Below are 25,607 nucleotides of genomic sequence, written 5' to 3'. Positions count from 1 at the left end.
TGTAAAGGTACAAAACATTTGTGATACAGTTTAGAACTCTAATTACTCAATTAAAAGCAAAATTTGTTTCAAGAATAGTGCTCACACTTATTGCATTCTGAATGGGGCTCTGTTCACCCATCACTTCTTGAAACTAATTGTAAAAATAAGAGACATGCTTCAGATGCTTCAAAGGCTGACATCTACTATGACAAATTCATTATAAGAAGCCAAGATATTTCTGGCAGCTATGAAGAATGCCTTGTTTTACATATGAAGTTTACAATGTACATTTTAAATAAGATTATCATATTCTCATACTATGGTACAAAAATTTGATACTCTTGTTTAAAATATACATTGTTACAAATGTCTTCATTTAAATTGTTCAAGTACGTATTTTATAGAATCTTGTTGATGCAAACTGTTAAGTCTGTTGTACCTTGTAGATAAACTGCCTGAAAATAAAGATGTAGTCCAAAAGTCAAATATTGATGATAAACAGAGCAGCCATTATTGACTTACTCACTTAGTTACTAAATATTTATGCAAGGTCTGGCTCTGACATGTCTTTCCCACCCTACAGTGTGGTACTGAAAAGATATCAGCTGAAAATCTTCCTCATGTTTCATTGGCATTATATATTACACAAAGTAAATCATGTCAAATTGCTATTTACACATCTTGGACTAAAGCCATCCATAAGGAAACTGAATTAACAGTATGAGATAGAAAACCTGGACTCCTCCTACTTATACAGCCTCATTCTTTGAAGCAGGTTCAGTATCATCTCTGGATAGTGTCACCTTCTGTCATATGAGAACAACAGAGGAAGAGTAGGAAGAACTAGTTGACCGTTGGTGCCACCCCATCATGCTGTGGCTGAGTAGCTGCTGTTATGGCCAAGATGCGCTCCTTACCCCTCTGCTCTCACCTTCTCAGCTGACTGTTGACCATAGGCATCGCTTACTCAGCAGCATCATAAGCTAGTGGTGCTGATGTCCAGGACCCAGAGCCCAGTCCTCCCCATTGTGCTTTTGCTTGAAAGCCGGCAGCAGTGGAGCAGGCTACATTCCAGCATGCCAGATAACCAAGTATCAGATTATACTGGGTTTAAAATGAAATGTGTTGTTTGGTGTGCATCACTAACATCAGAGATCTATCAGGAATAGGAGGCTTTACGACCACCAGGCTTTTATGCTTATCATATGAATACACCATCCTGTGGACCAGGTTATTATTAATAAGAAATTATTAAGGGAGGAAAAGCCACTTTGTTCAATTTGCAGTTGATAGTAAGTTTTCCTACTTGTGGATGTTCATTGGAAAACCATAGAAGGCTGAATTCTGAATGAAAACATTTTTGAATTATTTGCAAATGCTTTATGTACACTTGGTCTAATAGAGATTTGCTAGTCTGAGAAATGGCCCAGGTAAACATGTTTTCTAGACATCTGAAAAATCTTTTTAAAAACTCCCACAATTTGCTGACTATTTTCTACTCATCAGACTTCCTTTGGTAGCAGGGCAGGTACCAAGGCTGTTATTCAGAAATAGCCACAGTTGATGGTTCTGAGAAGAACTGGTGATTAAATTAATTCTCCATCAAGATCACTCTTCAGATGGGATTTAGGCAAATTGAATCAGAGGTCTGGATGGTGACAATGAATATCTATTAGACTGTAAACAGAATAATAGGCTCTTTGGATTTTAATGAATGGAGTGAATGGCTGAGTTCTCACTGTTTAGGGCTAGCATATGGTAAGCGATGCGTAGAGTATACTAGGAGCTGTGTATAATGTAGATGTTGGACAGAGTCTGGATCACTAAAGGCAAAGAATAGAAACCTCTGCTGTTCTGTAAATTTATACTAATCATTCTGAAATAAATAGTACACAGTGTGCAGATATCACAATATTTATCAACATGATGAAAATCTTTCAAGCTGTATTGAAATTTAGAAATTTGTTTTAAATTATTAAGCCATTGGAGCCAAATTGCAGTGGGCAGCACGTTTTCAGCAGCTGTTCATATAATCATCACAGTCTTTAGACTCGACTTGTATTTTGTTTTTACTGTAAGACAACAACATTGTGTGCTGATCCAGAACTGGTGTATTTCCTCTGGCAGCTTCTCATAAGATGTTTGCAAAGTTCCCCCCCACCCCCAAAAAATCCTTTCCAGATTACATTGGCAAGGAGGAGAATGCACATACTAATGTTCCTCTCATACCCTTACTTTATTTCTTGTGAGTACATCCAACTGGTCACCTGCATTTTGGCAGAAGAAACATGTAGACGACATCACTTTAAGGATAAGCTTCTTCAACTGAGAGAAAGTAGAAAAGGTATTAGGGGTTTGTTACAAGTTAAGGTCTCTTGAATCACCAAACATATCTAAGTATTGAATAAAAATGGCATTGTTGCTTGGTATAAATTCAGTTGTAATGTGGTAGTGTTGGGAGAGACTAGATGTATGTGGTAGTGTTGTAATGTGGTAGTGTTCGGAGAGCCTAGTCCCAGATGGGACTGCACATGAGCAGTCCTGCCACTTGATAGGTCTTTACAGCTAAAAGCCTCCAGGGGACACTGTGTCCCAGAACCAGAAGCTTGTTCCCACCCAGCGACTGTGTGCTCCTGCACAGCAGCGCCCCCTACCCTCAGTTCCTCTTTTGCTCTCAAAGGAGAAAGTTGTTTTTGGAGTCTCCAGCTACAGTCAAGAGGATTTCATCCAGATTACTTGAAATTATGTTGGCTTCTGAGTCCCTTCCATGGCTCAGATGGCCTTTTCAAGAAGTGTTCCCAATGTGGAGCCATTACTATCAGAGAATAGGCTGGGTTGAGCTTATTTTCCCACCATTCCTCCAATATCATCTCATGTTGTTTATGTCCTTTTTGTTTCAGTGTCACACACTAATTGCATAAATAGGAATGACCACACATTTGGTACGGTGGACTCTTGCCATTTGTAAATTTCTAATTCACGATATAACTGATTCACAGTTATGGATGAGGTCTGAATAATCCTATAATTTTATAAGTCTGACAACTGGGAGAGAGTCATAAGTTTGGCAGGATCTAACCTTGAGGGAGGGGGGATATAGCTTGGTTGTGATCATTGCTAGCAGCTGCAAGGTTAACCTATCTGAGGGGAGTCACAGCAGTCCAGATTTTTCTTTTCCTTTCCTTTGAAGGTTTGATATGGCATTGTCTGCTGACTTTGCAGGAGGGACCAGAGTATGTTTACTGGTGAGATGACAAGCTGTCTACGAATATGGAAGTTACTCCCATTCTATTGTGACCTTGCCACTGAGCTGGTTGTGAGCACTTATCCTGCATGGAGCTGCAGCTTCCCTTTTAAGAATTGCTAGCCTATTATGGCATTTTAAAACTTACTGCTATTGCTTAAATGTTGAATGTTTTCTGCTGTGCATACATCCTGTTAGTTTGAATGTTTTATTTGATAAAATGTGAAGGTTTTTTTTAAATTTGTGCTGCTTGCTGAAAGTTTCCTTTCTACTAGTGAGTTGTAAATTTACTCACTGAAGCAAACCCCACAGTCAGTTCGACCTGATATGGTGGCAGTGGTTGTAAAAAAATTGTAATCAGCAACATCAGCCAAATGTTGTGATAAGTTTTGTTTTTAAAGAACAAAAAGAAAGCACAGCGATAAGTAAGTTTTTTTCTACCTCCTTTTATCCTGTTGTTTTTTTAAGAGAGAAAATTAACCAGGACGAGAAGCCAGTGGTTGGCATAAATGATTCTCAGTTTGAAGTTGATGTGATAAGAGAAGCAGGAGCTTTTCAGGGCCCCACACCATCCTGTAGAGTTTCATGGTTCAGGTCTGCTCTTGGAAGAGACCTGGAAAGCTGCCACTGCATGTTCTGTGGATTAGAATGAGGTTACTTACAGACAAAAGAAAATCTTCTGTTTAGAAAGTGACCCACTATGGCAAGGGAAGGTACAAACTGGAGGCTTGGCAAAGTGCTTTTCTCTGGCATTTTTCCATGCAGAATGGGATCCTATGGTTGATGGTACTGTGCAGTTTTCAAGTCAACATACAACAGCTCAGCATGGAGCAGCTGCAAGGGAGACCTTGAAGGAGCAGTGAGAACACCAGGGAGCCCCATCAGCTGGACAGGATCCAGTCAAACAACTTTGCATGCTAATGTCTCAGGTATTAGAGCAAAATGCACAGAAAATGGCATTGCTGCAAATGCAACTAAATTGGGATCAAGGTGATATGTGAGCTAGACTAAAATGTCATGAATGTCGGCTCATATTTTCACCTTTTTGAAGCAACTGCACGTGATTTTGGGCTTCCAGAAGTTAAATTTATGGGGTTCTACAGTGATGTCTGCATGGAGAAATGGCAGAATTGTTGACCCAACTTACACCAGAGCAGGCCAAAAATTATGAATACTTGAAGTATTTGTCTTTGTAGCAGTTTAGGTTGTCTACAGAACAACTCAGGAGACAATTTAGAGCAGCCACACTTAAGCCAAATGAGACATATGCCTCATTCACCAGTTGGGTGCATACAATGGGCACAAATTGGACAAATTCACCAAATGCCCATACCTTTCATGACCTATTTAAATTAATATTAAAATAGCAAATATATCAGGCAGTTTTGATAGACTATGCAATCCTGAAGAGAGCACAAAGACTTAAAACAATAGTTGAACTGGCACAGGTGTTGGATGAAATTGCGGCTGCTGGCTAATTTACTTCAATTAAGCATTCTAACCCTTATAAATCAGCAATTGATAATCCATCAAGGAAAAAAGACTAACTCCCCTACCAAGACGGCACCCCCCCCCCCAAATTTTGACTGAAGCTGCAAGGAAGGAGCAGAAAGAATGGCAGAATGTTAGCTACAACAAACTGATCTGTTATTTTTGCAAGAGCTTGGGACACATATGATCTAGCTGCCCACTGCTGCAAGTGAGAACAAAAGCCAAAAAGCCAAAGGTTCATATAATATCAAGTGGCTTTCAGCAATCTGTATCTCAACAAGAACATGCATCTGATGTGGATGCAATCTGTGAACAAAAGAGGGGAAGAATATCCACCACAGATGCAGTAGATGTGTCTCACGAGATACTGTCACAACATGTGAGTAGATACCTTCCAGTGGGGAGGAATGCAAGGCTTTTTTTGAGCAAGAATGCAGTTCCAGCTGGCTTGGCATCAGGGGATGTGGTCTAATATGCAAATGAGTTCCTGCTGGGCGTTTTCTATCAAAAGCCCTGGAGGAATGGATTTACTCAAGGGACAGAAGTAAAGTTTTTTGATTGGGGGGAAGAAGAAGATAGGCTTTACATCAGAAGAATTCAACTAGGTAATCTTCCTAAGCACAGCATTTTTCAGTATATCTCTCAGGAACAGGTAGACTGGGGTGAAAGAAAAAATGACTGAGATATGTCATATTGGAAGTCCAGTTGATAGTTCCTGCCTTGACTGATTCTGGGGCTGATCTGTCCTCCATTTTGGAAGATCTTTTCTATGCTTTGGGGTTGAAGGCAGATGGGAAAGTGGATATTTACACCTATAATAGACAGGCCCAAGAGCAATCGCCTCTCCCCATATGACCACCCCGCCCCCCGGCTCTGAGGTCTCCTGCTCAACATCTTCTCATAGTCCCTGGTCCTAAGGATGCCCACAGCTGGCTTCAACGAGGGCCAGGACCTTTTCAGTCCGGGTCCCTACCTGGTGGAATGAGCTCCCGCTGGAGATCTGGGCCTTGCAGGACCTGTAAGACGGAGATCTTCTGCCAGACTTTTAATTAATCCAGCGGGCGTCCTTTGAAAGTCATCACTTCCCCCAGCATTTCACCATTACAGTGTTATGTTATGCTGTTAGCCACCAGCAACATGCTATTTACCGCCTATGTCTGTAAGATTGTTTACTGTGCTGCTCCTGTTTCATAATGTCTGTTTTTATGCTATTATTTTAACTCTGTTGTTTTATTGTTTTAAGCTTCCCTGAGCCCGCTTGTTGGATAGGGCAGGATATAAATCTAAAAATTAAATTAAATTAAACCAGTGACTATGGTACAGTAGCAGTTGAAGGGCAGAGTGAGAAAGTTCCACTGCTAGTGCACTAAGCAAGCCAAAATTTCTGTTAGGAATGGATCTACAGTTTAAAATGTCTAAAGGACAGGAAAAGACATGGAGGGTGCGGTCAGACATTACACTAAAAGCAGATACATCACGCTCCAATTTGAACCGCTCAATTTTGTATCGGCACATTTCAGATCAGACGACCACTCCCGAAAGAGAGGGGTCCCGCACTGGTCCCGTATTTTAATGATCAGACATTGCAGACCTGTATCACTTCTTCCTTGTGCTTGAAATAACAAGTTCCGGCAAAACCTGGAGCGGAGAGAGAAGCAAACATGCGTACACACTTGGAGGGGGGGGATGAAGAGATCCCTATTGCCTCTTTCCCTAGGAACCATTAGTTGGATTGCACGTTGCACCCTCAGCTAAAAGCAGCATCCCCGAATTCCCTTTTTCTTCTCCCCCTCCCAACACGCGCACACACATACGACACACCTTCCGCGGGGGGGGGGGGGGGGTTGCAATCTCTTTGTCGATATGGTTGCTCTACAACTCATTTGTAGATGGATGGCGAGGGAAAAGGACTTGGGTTCAGACCTCGGGCAGCAACCCTTCCCCCTCCCCACCCCCGTTATTAGTGCTATTACAGGGCGAGCAAAAGGATGAAGAAGAAGAAGATATTGGATTTATATCCCGCCCTCCACTCCGAAGAGTCTCAGAGCGGCTCACAATCTCCTTTATCTTCCTCAACAGACACCCTGTGAGGTGGGTGGGGCTGGAGAGGGCTCTCACAGCAGCTGCCCTTTCAAGGACAACCTCTGCCAGAGCTATGGCTGACCCAAGGCCATTCTAGCAGGTGCAAGTGGAGGAGTGGGGAATCAAACCCGGTTCTCCCAGATAAGAGTCCGCACACTTAACCACTACACCAAACTGGCAGTTAAACTTTTGGAAGAGAGTGCATGGGGAAGCTGGAGCATTTCCTGCAGAATGACAATTTCAGTGCATGTGTTTGGGGGAAAAAACCCCGAGTTTCGTGCAGTTGAAAAACAGCTGCTGTGGGAAGGGATCTTCATGAAGGGAGGGGGGAGAGAAGCTTAGCCAGACACATTCAAACTGCCGATCAGCAGAGAACTACTTTCAGGGAGGTGGGACTTTGACACATGGAGATCTCACATAATGGGGATATTATATTCTAGTTCCTCTAAAAAAAAATATTCTGCTCCCGTGTAGCCTGTATTGACAGGGAAAATGTAAAACTCTTCTAAATGGTTATGTGGTCATGCGCACGCATGAATTCGTCTGTTAATAATGGCGCCAGAAACTGTCACAGTTTGAGGGAAGTGCAAACCGGCTGCATCGCAAATGAGGCGTTCAGACAGAAATAACCCAATTGTATGCTGCACTAAGCAGGAAGGGCTGGACTTTCTCTGGAGTCAAATTGCAACGAGATCAATCCAGGGCAGGTCGGGATGATGACTATGAGTTGCTACCGAGTAACAGATGTGGAAGTCTGAACGTGCTCAGGAAATCCGAAAGGGAAACATGCCTATGTCGGAACTAAAGGAGTGACTGAATGCACCCGAAGTAGAACAAGAGCTTGTTTTGTTACCCCTAGTAAGCCCTAGTGTGAAGGGGTTTTTTTTTTTTAAATTGTGCTGCGCACTGAGTTTCCTTTCTACTAGCGAGTTGTAAATTTATTCATTGAAGTGAACCCCAAGGTCAGTTCAACTTGATAACAGTCCATGATTTGATCACATAATGTGGTCTCCAGGCTGTTTTTACTCTAATAATGCCATCATCCTAATAATTAGTGTTACATTTTGTGGGAAATCTGGTTATTTTACTACTGGGAGGTATCAGATCACTGTCTGCCAGTATTCACAGATGGGACGGCTCGACGCCCCATGGTGCCCTAGGCATACTAGTGCCTGGTGCCCCACAAATTGCCCCATATGCCTCCTCCCTTCCTCCTCCCCCTCCCTTCCCCCCATGTCGATTTCAATGTCAGAACCAGCTCTAGCGCCGTGTTCCGGCTATCTAAAGTCCCCCCTTGCCCCTCCCCACTTCCTGGATGGGAGAGGAGTCAGCAGCAGCAGGGCCACCCTTTCAGGATGCTGGTCCTGACAGACTGCGAGCGAGTCCCCGCGGTGCGGTTTTACCTGCCAAGTGAGTGATCAGCGGGAGGGGGCTTTAGATAGCCAGAATGCGGCACTAGAGCTGGTTCCTGCATTGAAATCGACATGGGGTGGAGAAGGGAGGGGGGAGGAGGCATGGGGAGAGATGAAGGGAATGGAGGGGCCGGCAATGGTGGTGGGCGGTAGTAGCGGCTGGCGGAGGAGGCAAACAAACTAGGTGCTTGCCTAGGGCACCGGGGGGGAATGGGGAGCCCAATTTGGCGCTCCCACCCTCCCAGTGCCCTAGGCAACTGCCTAGTTTGCCTAATGGGTGAGCCAGCCCTGTTCACAGATTTTACCATGATTCCACAAATGGATTCCCTGCAAACATTGATGGTCTACTGTAATTAAGCATACATAATGCTGTAGTGCTTACCACAGTGCAAGCTCTTACTCTACAATAACAGTAAGAAGAGCTGCAGCGGTGCTATTAAAGTAATGCAAAAAGCCCCCAACCACAGGAGAAGAAGCTAAACTGTGATCTCATCCTCATGCCAGCATAATCCTTTTCAGGAACTGGTGCACTGGTGGCATAGGGCAGGACTGCATTGGAACTACTGTCATATTAGCCAGGTTCTTAAACTATGCTGCTTGTCTTAATGCTATCATTCTAACATAAGAATATGTTTTAGTGCATTAACTTGATAAGACACTGGGAGATCTGTGAAGGACTCTCCCAAACATTTTTACTGGTAAATGGGAGCCTTAAGGATTTTTATTTATATCAGGACTGAGTATTCAGGGAAGAAGATTGTACTCTTCATTCCATATTCCTTTTTCCTGACTTCAAAGGCTCCCCACCTGCTTTTACTCCTGTTAGGGGAAACAGCCAAGCAACTTGTATGTATTATCCTTTGGTGGCCAAACATGTATGCATTCAATTTTCATTTTATAGATGTAATGTATGAAATGATCAATAATGCATTGAACAGCACTCACATTCTTAGTTTGGAAGAAAAGTGGGCTAAAAATTTAAAATTCAATGGCTCGTATAGTAAACATTACCATAGGACTTAACATTCCATTATTTTTCAACTGAATGTTGTTATACAGAGTAACAGAACAAAAATTATGAAACTAGGCTACAAGGTGGAATTATTGCAATGTCAGGGTTTCTTCAGGGTTTAATGCTTGAAATATTGGCCAAGTTTGAAATTGCAGTGCAAAGTTACCCTTGTAAACTTTTAAAGAGAAATGTTGGTCCTAAGAAGATTATTGTCCTTTGACAACTCATATGCTGTTTGATTGTTCACTTTATTATCCAAGATACCATTCCTATCCTACCCTTAACCAAACTTGTAACTTCTTATAACCAAGGTAAGGACTTAACTTACCTTATAATGAGAAGTTTGTCAGCCATCTCTCATGGGTATGCATCTTGAGAAACAAATTTAAATGAACAAGAATGTGTCCTATAGTCATCAAAGTAATGAACAATATTAAATTCCAGAATGTAATAGGCAGTGGGCACTATTTTAATAGTGAGAGGATAGATGCAGGATACCCAGAAAATAAGAATCAGGATTGGATGATTTACAGAAAGCAAAAGGAGGTGTATGGCAGAACTACCATACAAGAACCAGAAGTTGCTTCTTTACTGAAAGGTCCGATAACCATCTTCACAGCCTTTTTGTAGTATCTTTTCTTAAACCTAAATTGATTCTATATGTAATAAGGATCTCATACAGTCAATATCTTTTAGTGTACTTCTAAAGCAGGGGTGTCAAACATGTGGCCTGGGGACTTAATCAGGCCCCCAGAAGATTCCTATCAGACCCCCAAGCAACAGGCTGTCATCTGATTCCTTCTCCTCTCTTGCTTCCTTCTGTATCACACAGGAGCTACAGAGCAAAACCTCTGTTTTCTCCATTGGCTGAGGCACTTCCCTTGGGGAGTAAGGGTGAGAGGGAGAGCTTGTTTTGCCAGGCTCTCAGTCGCACAGCCGAGCCTCTCTTCCTTCTATTGGCTGAGGTTCCTCCCTCTTCTGGTCCCTTGAGGAAGGAAGGAAAGAGCCAGAGCTTTGAGCTTTGCCCAGTTCCTTGGATCCCATGGGAGAGATACAAAGAAAACATCGTTATGACCACAAAGTGCTGATGTTTTCAGCAGATTTTAAGTTTTTTTTTTTAAAAAAAAACTCTGTGTTTGTGTTCTTTATAAAGTTTATATCTCTGCTATCCGGCATTACATTTATGGCACACATGGCCCGACCTGACAAGGTCTTATTTCTGTCAGATACGGCCCTCAAAACAAGTGAGTTCGACAGCCCTGTTCTAAAGGATAGGAAGATGAAACTAAGAAGGCATAATCCCGCCCCCCCCCCCCCCTTGTATTAGTCCAGAACAACAAAATATTTTGGTCAAGATTTCCAAGATTGATATTAACAGAAGTAGAGTATCTAAAAAGACAAATTGTTAGAGTCTCTGGATGCTAGATGTGATATGCTGCTTCATACTACTCACCCTACTCTAAGGATAACAAATGCAGAACTTCTGGATCACCCACCACCACTGGGCAGGCTCTGTCTAAACCAGGCTGCCCAGCAGAGCCTCGGCCAAGCCTGCAGCTGCAGGGAGAGCCCACAGTCAGGGCTGGCTTCTCTTTGCAACTCTGTTTCAACCAAGCTGCAAAGAGGAGCCAGCCCAGGATCAGATAGGGCAGTGGAAGCTGACAGCTCTATGCTGCCTTGGCTGGGACTGGCTCCTCTTTGCAGCTCAGTTGAAAACAAGCTGCAAAAAGGAACCAGACCAGGATCATAGTTTTATATCCTACCCTATCCCAAAATAGCTCAGGGTAGTTTACAACAATCTGATATAAACACTAGCAAAGCCATTTTCTCAAATTGGGATTCTATTCCAAGACACTGACAGAAGTGAAATGTCTCTTAGAAGTAAATCTGATAGCATGATGTGGAAAAGATGGAATAACAAAAATGTTTGAGAAATTTTTGTTAAAAAAAAGATCAACTAAACCACTATTGCTAGTGATCAAAACTATTTTGTCTACTTTCCTGAGCTCTGCATTAAATCCTCTCCTAGCTTGGTGTGTTAGCTATCATAGCGTTTTTTATGTTCCTTCTTTAGTATTGCACTAGTAAAACTCTGAAAGATTCAGTGTGTTTTTACACAAAGCAATTGGAACCATTAGCAAAACCTGTATTATATATAACTATGCTGGAATTTTGGTTTTGTGTCTTGTTAACATCACATTGCCCCCATTGTTCAACTGTAACCCAGTGCTACTTATACAAACGTTCTGCTCTCCGCAACACAGACAGTTTTAGTTGAAAGGTCTGTCTTCTAAGCACCAAACAAAACTAGCTGTTCTTAATTTATTGGTTGCCTTTAGATCAAAGCTCAGACTGACAAAGTTGAATAAAATGTCAGCAGAATTTAGCTGATACTCAAAATGTATTCTCTGATAGGGTACCAAATCAGGTCAGTAAACATTTGGCCTTTATCTTTAGGTTTTGAGGAAATTTAAGCTTCTTGATTGCTGAAATGCTTTAAGGAATGTTCCATGGGCATAGGTCCTTTCAAAAAGTAAGACAAAACCACCTTCTTATTTGTTCAGTTTATAAAGATAGTTGATACTGTACTGAAGTTGCTCTAGCATAAGCTGTGTCTCTATAAATATTCTAATTTGCCTGAAAAAGTTTGCATGATCACCAGGAAGACCAGGATTTAAAGTCTAACTACATGTTATAAATGACCAGAGTCTACTATGGGGATCTACAGTCACACTGCAGCTGCTAGTTCCCAGTGCAACTGGGGGATATTAGGGCCATGGGGGGATATTAAGATAGGAACCGGGGGGGGGGGCAGGGAGTAAAGATTCCTGCCTTCTTTCCTGTGTCATTTTCCCAAGCCAGAACAGCACCAGGGAACCATTTGCCTCATCAGGGTGGCTCTACATGCAGTCCCCCGTGGAGCAAATACAACCCCCCTACACATTGTTTCAGCTCATTAAAATGATGAGGGAGCTAGAAGCTCCTCCTCCTCTGCCACAGTCCCAATCAGAATTGGACCTCAACAATGCTTTTAAATATGGAGGGCAGGGGGTAGTATCCCCCACTTCATATTATTCGGAATAAACTATATATCTGAGCAATTCACTGACTCTGCATAACTTTAGATCCTCTGGATCTGTTCAGTTACCACCCAGTTTTGAACCTTTCATTTCTGGGTAAGATAGGTGACAGAAGAAGATGATGATGATATTGGATTTCTATCCCACCCTATACTCTGAAACTCAGAATCCCAAAGCAGTCTTAATCTCTTTTACCCCCCCCCCCACCCACACACACACACAACAGACACCCTGTGAGGTGGGGCTGAAAGACCTGTTACAGCAGCTGCCCTTTCAAGGACAAGAGCTCCTACAAGAGCTATGGCTGACCCAAGGCTATTCCAGCAGCTGCAAATGGAGGAGTGAGGAATCAAACCCTGTTCTCCCAGATAAGAGTCCACACACTTAACCACTACACCAAACTGGCTCTCAGTGGCTGAACAGCTCCAGTGTTTCCTGGATAACAAATCGGCATTAGGCCCATTCCAATCTGGCTCCCACCCCAACCATCGGAGGGAGATTGTGCTAGTCACCCTCAAAGTCAGTCTCCTTAGGCTGCTGAATTGAGGTGGGGCAGCACTGATATTTCTTGATCTTACACTAGTGTTCAACATAGTAAGCTATGATCTTTTGACTCACCTCCTCTGCAGCATTGGAGTTCATGGGGTAGCCTTGCAATGTCTTACCTCATTTCTCCATAGTCAGGGACAGAGGGTGGCACTGGGTGAGAAAGTGTCCCCGAGGCACCTGCTAGTATTTGGGGTTCCTCAGGAGGCACTCCTTTCCCCAATGTTGTTTAACATCTACATGTACCCCCTCATCCAGAATTTTCAGTGATGATACCCAGCTATTTCTGCTGATAGACAGCCTTAATACCATCTCTGTGAATTTAGCTGAGGGTCTGGAGGCTGTGGTTGGATGACTGAAGCAGAGTCGACTGAAACTGAGCCCAGATAAGATGGAAGCTCTATGACTGGATGGGGTGGGCCATGGTTGGGTTGCCACCTCCTGACCCTTGACAGAATGCCTGTCACTGGCACCAACCATCAGGAGTCTGGGCATGACTCTGGATGCCAATCTGTCAGTGGAGGCTCAGGTCATGAAGGTGCCAAGCTCAGCAAATGACTCCCTACCTGTCCTGCTCTGACCTATCCATGGTAATCCACGCAATTGTCACCTCCAGGATGAACTACTATAACCCACTGTATTTGGGTCTTCCCTTGGCACTGACCCGAAAACTCCAGCTGGTCCAGAACGTGGCCAACCCATTCCTGTGCTGTGCGAGCTGAACTGGCTTCTGGTGGAGTACTGGATCAAGTTCAAGGTGCTGGTTTTGACCTTTAAGGCCATTCGCTATCAGGGACCCACATACCTCTCTCAATATGCCTCCAGTAGAGCGCTGTGCTCAGGTTCTAAAAATCTCCTGATGGTTCCTGGTCCAAGAAAGATTCAGCTGTCCTTAGCCAGGGCCTTCTTGGCCCAGATCCCTGCCTGGTGGAACTCTCTGCTGGAAAACATCCATGCCCTGTGAGATTTATTACCTTTCCACAGGGCCTATAAGGCAAAGATTTTCCACCAGGCCTTTGTGATGTAACAGCAAGCAATCTGGTGCTCTCAGGTTTCCCACACCCCCCCTTACCTGCCCTTTTGAGGCTTAGGGAGCTTCAATTTCTATTCAAACTATTCACCATCTTGGAACTATTTTATAGGGAACTATTTTATATGGAACTGTATTGTGTTTTAATGTTAATTATATCAATTCAAGTAACTATGTTTTGTTCTTATGTAAGCCCCCCAAGCCCTGCTTGGAAGGAAGGATGGCCTAAAAGTCCAAATAATAAATAAATGATCCTATCATTAACACCCTTTCTCAGGTTTTGCAAAGTAAGGGCTTTGGCTTTTGATTCAATCAATCTCATGTTGGGTCTTCCTGATCTTCTTCGTGGTCTCTGTGCTTCACACTCATGGGATAGTGCGCCTGCGCCGATCCCCGAATCGGTAACTGAAAAGCCCGGGATTTTTTCGCGCTCGGCGCCAATGGGCATGCGCAGGCGTCCCAATGCGCATGCCCACCGGCGCCCGCGCGGAGGATCCCGCCAGTTCCTTTCTGACCGCTGCGCTAGAGAGGTTCCCTTTCTGTTTCTCCGGTCGGTGAGAGCATTTTTTCTCTCGGTTTAGCCCGTTTATCTGTGTAAATAGTTAGTTAGTTAGTCTTAGTATTAGTTAGTGATAGTTAGTTTAAAAAAAAAAAGCGTTCTTCGTTGTCCGGCGGACTGCCCCTTGGGGTATTCCGCGTTCGCTTTTCCCCCGCCTTTCTCTCAGGCGTTTCTGAGTAGAAAGAAGTTGTGTTAGCGCGACTGCTTATGGTAAGTCTCTGGGGGTTTTTCAAGCGCTGCCGTGCTTGCGGGAAGAAGATTGCCCCTCCGGACGGCCATTCTCTGTGCCTGCTGTGTTTGGGAGAGTCGCACAGAGTAGAGTCGTGCCCGCACTGTCTTCGGTTCTCGAAACAGACCAGGAAGAACCGTGCGGCTCGATTATTGGCGGCGTTGACCGAATCGGCGCTTCGACCTCATCGACCGATGGAGGGATCGGCACCGAAATCGACTGACACCCCGGCACAGGAGCTCGCATCGGCCGATGCCGCTCCGATCCCGACGGTAGAACTGCCGGAAGAGCAGTTCCCGCGAGGGCTCGGTGGATACGCCCGCTAAGAAACGCCTTGAGGACTCGGGGACCCGAGTTCCGAAAAAGGCGAAGTCAAAGGAGAAGCGGAAGCGACCCCGCACTCCTTCCCCGTCGGGGGGCGCATCGACATCGGCAAACCCACCGAAAACGATTCGGGTTTCCCCGCGCCGAAGCCCAGCGTCCCAGCAACGCCTGTCGGAGCAGGAGCCGGAGATTGACCTCACCCAACCGTCTTCGTTTTCGGGCTCACGTCGATGGTCAATCAGCGATTCGGCGTCGGAAGTGGATGCTTCGGCACCAGTCATAGACCCGCCATTCAAGCCCCGACTCAGGCGAGATCCACCCTTTACCCTGCAACGCTTCCCGATACCACCATGGGAGCAGCGTCGGTGGCAGCCTCCCTACTCCCGGTATGAATACTACCGTTGGTACCCGGAGGACTACCAAGACTGGGAGCAAGCTTCGGAGTTCTCTTCGGTGTCGAAGGTCTCGCATCGTTCCCGGAAGGCGTCGGCGTCGGTTCCTCCGGATCGACAGCTAGTTCCGGTCGAAGTCCCTCGGAGACTACAACCGCTTCAACTGCCACCGCGAGAGTCGACCCCGAGGCTCTCAGAACACTCCACCCAACGTGACTCTTCGTCATCGGAGTCGGATAGTGAAGCTCAGGACTTGGAGTCCTCACCAGGTTCCCAGACGGCGGAGGACCTCCCGATTTCACCGTCGGAGGATCTGAAGTCCTATGGGGACCTCGTGAGACGTATTGCTGCAACCCTCAGACTGCCTGTGACCCAGCCTGAACCCGTAGTGGATGACAACGTGTTCGATATAATGCAGAGGAACACGTCCACTGCGGTGGCCCTCCCGGTTACTAAGGTGATTCTTCAGGCCGTCAAAGAACCCTGGAAGAAGCCTTCTTCGACACCGGTCTCTTCTAAACGCCTGGACCACATGTACAGGGTCCAGGAGGCAGGTGCCGAATTTTTGTTTACCACCCACGTCCGAACTCAGTGGTGGTCTCCTCCTCCTCGAAGGCAAGGAAGGTTCACTCCTCCCCACCAGACAAAGAAGGGAGGAAGATCGACGGAATGGGCCGCAAGGTCTACTCAGCTGGGGCACTCGGCATAAAGATATCTAATTATGCAGCCTGCATGGCTAGGTATCAGTATGCCGTGCTGGAACAACTTGCCCCGTTCCTCTCTTCTCTAGGCGAGGACAAAAAGGCCGCTGCAACCAAGCTGCAGAAAGAGGGTCTCGCTGTGGCCAGACAACAACTGGCTGCAGCGAAACACATGGTGGAAGCCTCAGCCAAACAGATCACCTCTGCAGTCTGCATTAGGCGTCACTCCTGGCTTCGGTCCACGGCACTCCACCAAGACACAAAAACCTTCATTGAGGACCTGCCTTTTGAGGGTGATGGACTCTTCAGCACCACAACCGACTCGGCGCTGCAAGAGTTCGATAAGAGCGTCAAGACCTCTAAGAACTTGGGCGTCCAATCCACTCCCAAAACTTCTAGGTCCAAGCAGTGGCCTAAGCCCTGGACCAAGAAACCCTACCAAAGGTTCTCCCCTGAACAATGGCGTCCCCGGCCTGCACAGCCTGAATGACCCTCCTACCCTGGTAACGGCAGGAACTGTTACGGGACCCAGCCCTCCAGCAAGTCTAAGGGGGCCCGTCCCCAGAAGCAGGGGGTTTGACTTCCTACAAGCACGCGTCATCGCTCCCACTGTTGGCTCTTCCATCCGCCTACGCCCTTTCCTGCCTGCCTGGGAGTTGATCTCCACAGACAGGTGGGCGCTGTCCATCGTGAAAGAGGGCTACAAAATAGAGTTTGTTCAGACCGAAGACCAGTCAGTGGTAGTTACCACTCCCCCTTCCCCACCTCTGCTGGCGGAGGTGAACAACCTCCTACAGAAACAAGCCATAGAGGTAGTTCCGCCGGAGGCCAGGACAGGAGGCTTCTACTCCCGCTACTTCCTGGTCCCCAAACGGGACGGGGGCTTGAGGCCTATCATGGACCTTCGGAGTCTGAACAAATTCATTCTGTACCAGAAGTTCAGAATGGCCACCCTGCAAACTATCCTGCCCCTCATCAATCAGGGAGACTGGATGGCGACCCTGGACCTCAAGGATGCCTACTTCCATGTCAGCATCCACCCTGCGTTCAGGCGTTTCCTAAGGTTTGCAGTGGGTGCTCGGCATTTCCAGTTCAGGGCCCTGCCGTTTGGACTGTCTACCGCTCCTCGGGTGTTCACGAAGCTGATGAGTGTGGTGGCTGCCCACCTTCGTCTTCAGGGAGTTGTTGTCTTCCCATACATCGACGACTGGCTTCTTGTAGCGAAGTCGAAGGAGAGTTTAACAATGCACATTGCCATCACTCTACGTCTGCTCAACACCCTGGGTTTGCAGGTCAACCTGGAGAAGTCCCATCTTACTCCATCCAGGACAGTTCAATTCATAGGGCCCTATTGGATACAGATCGACACCGAGCATTCCTTCCTCCACAGAGAGCAAAGGACATCATCAATCTGGTACAGCTTCTTCGAAGGCGGCAGTGGGGCACGGCTCAGCAGCTCCAACGGATGCTGGGGCTGATGGCTGCGACGACAAGCGTGCTACGTTTCGCAAGACTGCGAATGAGAGGACTGCAGCTATGGTTCTTACGCCATTTTCGTCCTCTCAGAGACTCGCCTCGAAAGAGGTTTTCCATCCCCCTTGGGACTATCCAATCTCTGCAATGGTGGGGATCGGAGAGCAACATCTGTCAAGGGGCTCCCTTTCATCTACCAACCCCTACCGTGACTATCGCTACCGATGCTTCCATGTGGGGGTGGGGAGCTCACCTGGAAGATCTATGTGTGGGGGGCCAGTGGCCTCCGGAACTGAGTCGGTGCCATATAAATTACTTGGAACTGCTGGCAGTTCACTTCGCCCTTCGCTCCTTCCGCCCTCTGCTAGCAGGGAAGACTGTGGCACTGCTTACGGACAACACCACTGCCCTGTGTTATATAAACAGACAGGGGGGGACGGTGTCCTGCAGGCTGTGCTCGCTAGCGATGGATCTCTGGACGGAGTGCCTCCAGTGGGACATTTTTCTGAAGGCAACACATCTGCCGGGGGTCCTCAACATTCAGGCGGACTCTCTCAGCAGGGGTGCTGCTCTCCCACACGAATGGGAGCTGCAATGGCGGTTCCTGGAGCCGGTGTTCCAGCGTTGGGGGTACCCACAGCTAGACGTCTTCGCCACGGCGGAGAACAAGAAGTGCCCCTTGTTCTGTGCCAGGGGAGGTGCGGATCCAGCCTCGCTGGGAGACGGACTCCTACTTCCGTGGGGGGGCTGGTTCCTTTATATGTTCCCACCCTTGCCTCTGCTGACGAGGGTAGTCCACAAGCTAGTGCAGGAGAAGCCACGTTGCATCCTGGTGACTCCGTGGTGGCCCCGTCAGAGCTGGTTCCCGATCCTGCTCCAGCAGTCGGGGGGGGGGTCTTTTACCAGTTCCTGAAAGATCCGGACCTGTTGTCGGCCCAGGGCGGGCACGTACTCCATCACAACGTGCCTCACCTGAAGCTGACGGCGTGGTTCATCGACCAGTAGAGTTTTCCACCAGGGTCCAGCAAGTCCTCCAAAGCAGCAGGAAGCCTTCCACTCGTGCCTCTTACGAGAGGAAGTGGAAGAAGTTTAGTAACTTTGTGGCTGACTCCCCTACGCCTCCTGACTCTGTCGGGCTGTCGGCAATTTTTGACTTTATTTTAGCCTTGGTGGATGAGGGGCTGGTATTCTCTTCCATCAAGGTTTATTTGGCAGCTATCTCTGCTTTCCATGTTTCAGTAGAGGGTTACTCTGTTTTTGCTCACCCTCATTCCAAGAGGTTTATGAGGGGGCTGTTTCGCCTTCACCCCCCTTCTAGATCCCCTCCACAGTTGTGGGACTTGACTCTGGTTCTGGACAAGTTGACTCATCGTCCCTTTGAGCCCATGGCAACATGTTCCTTACAACTTTTGTCTTGGAAGACTGCATTTTTAGTTGCCATCACCTCGGCACGTCGTGCGGGGGAGCTCACGGCGATGCGCTGTGACTACCCCTACCTTGCCTTCAGGGAAGCGGGGGTCTCCTTAGCTCCAGACATCACTTTTCTCCCCAAGGTGGTTTCCCAATTTCACCTGAACTTAGAAGTTTGGTTACCCACGTTTTACCCTAGCCCTTCCTCGGATGAGGAACGTAGGTTGCATGTGCTAGACGTCAAGCGTGCCCTTCTGTTTTATTTGAATCGTTCACGGGGTTTTCGTAAGGATAACCAGCTTTTTGTTTCCTACTCTGCCCCCAAGTTAGGGTCCAAGATTTCGTCTCAGAGACTTTCCAAGTGGCTTACTGAGACAATTAAACTTTGTTATTTGCTGGCTAAGAGGCCTTTACCTGGACCTGTTCGTGGACACTCCACAAGGGCGATGGCCACGTCGGTGGCGTTCCTGAAAGGTGTGTCCCTTTCTGATGTCTGCAAGGCGGCTACCTGGTCTTCTCCGCATGCCTTCATGAAGCACTACGCGCTGGACGTGCATGCTCAGCAGAGGACTCGGTTGGGAGCTGCGGTGCTGCAAGCTGTGTCTTCAGGTTGACCGTCTTCCCGCCTCCAGGTATGCTTTGCTTGCTAGTCTCCCATGAGTGTGAAGCACAGAGACCACGAAGAAGATAGACAGGTTGCTTACCTGTAACTGTAGATCTTCGAGTGGTCATCTGTGCATTCACACTACCCGCCCTCCTTCCCCACTGCTGACGGTCTCCCTCCAGTAAGAGGCTTTCAGCGGTCAGGAAGGAACTGGCGGGATCCTCCGCACGGGCACCGGTGGGCATGCGCATTGGGACGCCTGCGCATGCCCATTGGCGCCGAGCGCGAAAAAATCCCGGGCTTTTCAGTTACCGATTCGGGGATCGGCGCAGGCGCACTATCCCATGAGTGTGAATGCACAGATGACCACTCGAAAATCTACAGTTACAGGTAAGTAACCTGTCTTTTTCCTGCTACCTTCAACCACTGTTTAATAGGTATATGCATGTCAAAAGCACAAATCCACTTGCTTAATAAAGGGAGGGGGCGACTATCTGTTGATACTCTTGTTTTAGTAAACATGATTACCATATTTTTCGGTCCATTGGACGCTCCGGACCATTAGACGCAGGTGCCTGGCTGGGAGACAAGCGGCGAGATCGCTCCCTCCGCCCCCACCACAAACCCAGCACTTCGCAGAGAGCGATCTCGCCACTTGTCTCCCAGCCAGGCACGCAGGCGCCGGCGTGCTTCCCCCGCGCCTGCATGCCTGGCTGGGAGACAAGCGGCGAGATCGCTCCCTGCGAAGTGCTGGGTTTGCGGTGGGGGCGGAGGGAGCGATCTCGCCGCTTGTCTCCCAGCCAGGCACGGAGAAAGCATGCCGCCCCCTCCACAGCCGGCGCTCGCAAAGCGCTGGGTTTGCGGAGGGGGCGGGTGCTTTCCCCTTGCCTGTCTGCCTGGCTTCAGCTGCTGCTTACAGCTAGCGCCAGGATCGCTCCCTCCAATCCCAGCGCTTGCTATAAGCAGCAGCTGAAGCCAGGCAGACAGGCACAGAGGAAGCACCCGCCCCCTCCACAAACCCAGCGCTTCACGAGCGCCGGCTGTGGAGGGGGCAGCGTGCTTTCTCCCTGCCTGTTTGCATGGCTTCAGCGCTGATGCTTAAAGCAAGCGCTGGGATCGGAGGGCGGAGGGAGCGATCCTGGCGCTTGCTGTAAGCGTCAGAGCTGGAGCCAGGCTGGCAGGCGCGGGGAAGCGCCGGGACAGAGGCAGCGGGGAAGCGCCGGGACAGAGGCAGCGGATCCCCCCCCCCCCCGGAGGAAGGTATGTACGGAAGGTATGTCCACATAAAGCCAGGTGGATGACATACACAGTTATCTCTAAACTCTCTCAGCCCCACCTACCTCACAGGGTGTCTGTTGTGGGGAGGAGAAGGGAAGGTGATTGTAAGCCGCTACAAGACTCCTTCAGGTAGTGAAGGGTGGAATATAAAACCCCCTCCTCCTGCTGTTTGTAATTTCTTCTGCTATGATCAGCATAGCAGAAACTTTATCTGTGCTCATCTCCAGTTCCTGCCATAGCTCCTGTTCTTTTCAGTTGTTTCCTTGGACTTTTACCTTGGCTACAACAGACCATGATATCATTCTTTCGAATGTGCAATTATTTGTGAGGTGATCAACTTTATCTAGATTGAGGTTTGAATCTGATGCACTTAAAAAAAAAAATTACATGGACCAGGGATGTTTGAGGAACAGGAGTTCTGCATTGTGCACAATTTGGAATCACCTGATATTCTTAGAACTCTTGAGTTTTTTAATCCTTCAGTTTATTCAGTTTTTTAACATACTAAAATATTTGTATTCCTCCTTGCTGCTTCCATTTTATCATTATCCACTCCCCCCCCCCTTTAATCAGGCTTTGGGTCTAATTTTCTGCCAGTACTAAACTAATGCATTCAGCTGACAGATAGTACGTGGTTTTGATCATGAATGCCAGTTAGTTGAAACTGACTAAATTATATCAGGTATGATTTCTTGATAAACTTATGCAGAGTTCATTGTTGTTAATGTACTTATTTCCTTTTTCCAGAATGAGCTAGAAGTGCTGGCGGTGGGGACTGATCATTCCCTTATGTACTCAGCACTGAACTTATTAGCTACTTAAGAAGGATTCGGTTGGTGGGTTTTCACAAGGGGAATTCTATCTTCTGTAGTACTCTGGTGGGAAAATAGATCACGAGCCTTTAAAACGTATGTGAGCATCTGCTGCAAAGACTTCAAGCTCTTTGCCATTTAATTATTTGCTACCAAAATTAAAAACATATGCAACAAGGTAATGTTTCCCCTGTGCCATTGAAGGTAGGGGAACACAAGGGATGATTTTACAGTTATCATGAGAATCCAACACAGGGGGAAACAACCAACAAAACAGAAGAGTATGCATTATTAAAGTCCTGCTTGACAATTAGTCTTTTGGGCTATGATCCAGTGTGCTGTTAGAGGCGCTTATGAACAATTGAAATCAATGTGCTGGATTGCAGTTCACTGCTATAGAGGTGCATTAGCGAAGGAGCAGCAGGTAGGGGCTGCTTCTGCTGTTGCTACCTTCACAACCTATGTCTAGTAAGAAAATCAAAGTTGCATATTTCTAGGTTCCTGTAAAGCCAATCCTCTCCCCAGTACCTTCCTTCCAGTAGACATGGTCCAGTTTATTTTTACTTGGGTGGATCTGATGGGCCAAGAGGCACTAGACTAGCGGCTAGAGCATATTGAGACGGGTGATCGCATTGGGCTGTACCTCCACTTCTTTGTACTAACACTGCCACATCTGGGTCTGTACTAGTGACTGGTGAGAGAACACGCACAGCTAGTAGCATGAATTGCCACTAGGCCAGTGGCAAGACAGCAAATGTTGATGCAAATAACTCCCTTGACAAAATGCCAATTGTAAGATTTGGCCATTGATTTGATGGCAGTACTTTTTTTTAGATTGCTGGATATAGTGAAACTCTTTTTGAAATGTGGTATACACAGTTGTTTCCACACTTATACCCCTGCAAAATACAGCATACAACCTTTTTTCTGGACAACTTCTGAGCACTATTACATGCATTATTTTTTCTGAATGGTGAATGGTAGTTCAGTCACCTCTTTTGCTGTATGGAAACAGACAGAAACTTATTATACTTGTGTGCCAGAGAAAATAATATGTGAGTCATACAATACGGAGCTCTTCTGCATGTTGAATTAAGAATTACACTTGAATTCATCTGTATGAAACTAAAAGAAGTGACATTTGAGGTACCAGCTTACAGTTGAGATGGATGTTTGTAGGAGTTACTTATGACCTGTTTTGAATGTTTTGCAAGCTGGCAGAAACTATTTATCCATGTGCAATTGTGAGTATCCATGTGACTCTCAGCTGCTACATGTGCCCTATTAGCCTGCAAAAAAACCAGACAGGCACTGAATTAGCATGCTAACATTGCATACACAGTAACTGAGGATCTAGCTGGCTACATGCAATGCCATATGTGTAGATTCTTTTGCCTGCCCATATTGCATTTATATTGGAGCAAATTTATAGATATCCCAGAATGTGTCAGTGCCAATATGGAACCAAATTCTAAATCTATACCAAAATGCAGGGTTAAATGAAAGTGAAGGCAAAAAAGAAAATGGCATCCATGAACATGATCAGGCTTATATACAGGCAGTGGGTAAGGTTGTTGTTGTTGTTTTAACCAGATTACTGTACAGTGTTGGCGTGCTTTATAATTACAATTTTTAGAACTACCCAAATAAATTTGTCAAAAGTATATTATTTTCCAGTCATTGCTCTAACATATAGTCAATGAAAGATGTTGCCAGTTTTTCATGGGCCCTTCCAGGGGTAGAGTTCTAGCAGGAGCTCCTTTGCATATCAGGTCACACACCCCTGATGTAGCCAATCCTCCAAGAGCTTACAATATGCAAAGGAGCTCCTGCTAGAATTCCACCCCTGGGCCCTGTTCTTCTATATTTCCAGTATTACTGGTCTCTTACAGAGTTCATCATTGATCTTCTGTGCAGTCCCACATGGCCTGCACATCAGTAAGTTTTTACAGCCAAGAGCCTCCAGGGGTGTTGCACACTGGAGCCAGAAAAGCATTCTTGCCTGGGATCACATGCTCCCACACAGAAGCACCGCTATCCTCAGTTACTCTTTTGTCACCAAAAGAGTAGGTTAGTTTGTTGTGATGAGTCTCCTGGCTTCAAGGTGGTGAGAGATCAATTGTGTTGTTCATCTGCTTCTGGGTTCCAGCAAGGCTCAGAAAGCCTAGTTTAAAAAGTGCACTTGCTGTAATGTGAAAATGACTCAAACAGACTAGCATGATTTGTGTCTGTTTTGTCTGGAGAGAAACACAATGTATCCACATGTCTGCATGGAATTTACCCAAAAGCTAGAGGGGACAGAGCTTCAAAATTAAAGGCAGTGTTGTGGGAAAAGGCACTTAGAGCCTCAGAATTCCCCCTCCAAGATGGCTCCTGAAAAGCCTCCTATGACTTCTTCAGTGGATTCAATGCAGTCAGCTTACTCCAGATTCTAATGGAGCCACTCAGGCTCACACTCTCCATATACTTAGCTTGCATCATTTGAACCATTTGACAGAAAAGCTAAAACTAAGGAGAAGCAAACGTCCATGTTTCAGACATTGGACCCCTGTGTGAACTCCAGAACCAATGCTACAGGATAAGCCCAAAATGCCTCTGAATCCAAGGTAGTCCCCAATCTCTGTATCCAAGGGAGAGACTGAGGCTGAATTGCCAGTGGGTCAGAAGCCATGGGAACTTGAATCTGAGCAGGCAGTTCCATGGCCTCAGCACTATCCTTTGTTAAGATGGCCTTCAGACCCATATAGAATGTCTCCCAGGTATCTGGAGGAATGGGACGACACTCCAGTTGTCCAATTAATCTGAAGAGGCATGCCTATCCACTTTGGCTGAATTAATACCTACCTTCATCCACAGTGTCTTGCAAACCCCCTTCCCCTGATACCAACAGGAGGGAAGGAGAAGCAGCAAGTGAATCCAGTGGATCCACATCAGATCCCAAGCCCATTGAACAGATAATGGAACTGACCTCAGCATCACCACAAAGGACTTAAAGATGTATAGTGAACAGATGACACACATGAAACAGTCATTGGAAACTGAGATAACTACATCATAGCATGGGCTGTGCTCAGATTCTTCAGGCAGGGTGGCCTTCCCCATACTGGAGGACTTAGAAGACATTACACAAAAGATCTGACAAAGACCTGCTTCGCCCCAATCCGCGGATAGGAGGGTTGAGCATCTCTACAGGGTTAAGAAACATCCATTTTAACTATTTTACTACACACCCATCACCTTCTTCCCTCATAATGGAAGAGATGCAGCCAAAGGGTCAGCAGACTTACCATGCAGCACCCATTGATAGCAGGGCTCAAGTTGGATGGTGTGGGGGGAAAGTTTTATTCTTCTGCATTGGAATTTAAGATTACAAATTATGAAATAATCATGGCTGGTAACCAGCTGTTCTTATGGGAGTGTATGTTGCCCTACCTAGAGCTATTACCAGAGGACAAGTAGCCACTGGCTAAGGTTTACAGACAATGGCCTAAGACTTTCCAAGCAGCAGGTGAACACTGGCAGATATTCTGGAGATGAAGCAGCCCAGGCTGCAAATGTGATAATCCTTAGACAACATGCGTGGTTGAGATCCACAACTCTCTCCACTATAAGAACAGAAGAGAAGCCATGTTGGATCAGGCCAATGGCCCATCCAGTCCAACACTCTGTGTCACACAGTGGCCAAAAATTTTATATATATATAAAATTTTTGGCCACTGTGTGACACAGAGTGTTGGACTGGATGGGCCATTGGCCTGATCCAACATGGGTCAGAAGCCATGGGTCAGAAGCCATATATACACACACACACACACACTGTGGCACTGATGGACCTCTGCTCCATATTTTTATCTAAACCCCTCTTGAAGGTGGCCATGCTTGTGGCCGCCGCCACCTCCTGTGGCAGTGAATTCCACATGTTAATCACTGAAACAAAGCAGAAGGT

The 25,607-nt window shown here is 46.5% G+C and overlaps 1 protein-coding gene across 1 annotated transcript in view; it reads left to right on the top strand.

Moving 5' to 3' along the window:
• The window catches only part of CNTLN (centlein), a 380,111-nt gene that overhangs the window by 332,154 nt on the left and 22,350 nt on the right, over positions 1-25,607 (top strand). The gene's annotated exons all lie outside the window — the stretch shown is intronic.

The sequence above is a fragment of the Heteronotia binoei genome, chromosome 4, assembly GCF_032191835.1.
Source record: "Heteronotia binoei isolate CCM8104 ecotype False Entrance Well chromosome 4, APGP_CSIRO_Hbin_v1, whole genome shotgun sequence".
NCBI classification, from domain to species: Eukaryota; Metazoa; Chordata; class Lepidosauria; order Squamata; family Gekkonidae; genus Heteronotia; species Heteronotia binoei.
Note: the sequence above shows the minus strand (reverse complement) of the source record. Positions and strands in the feature narration are given on the sequence as shown.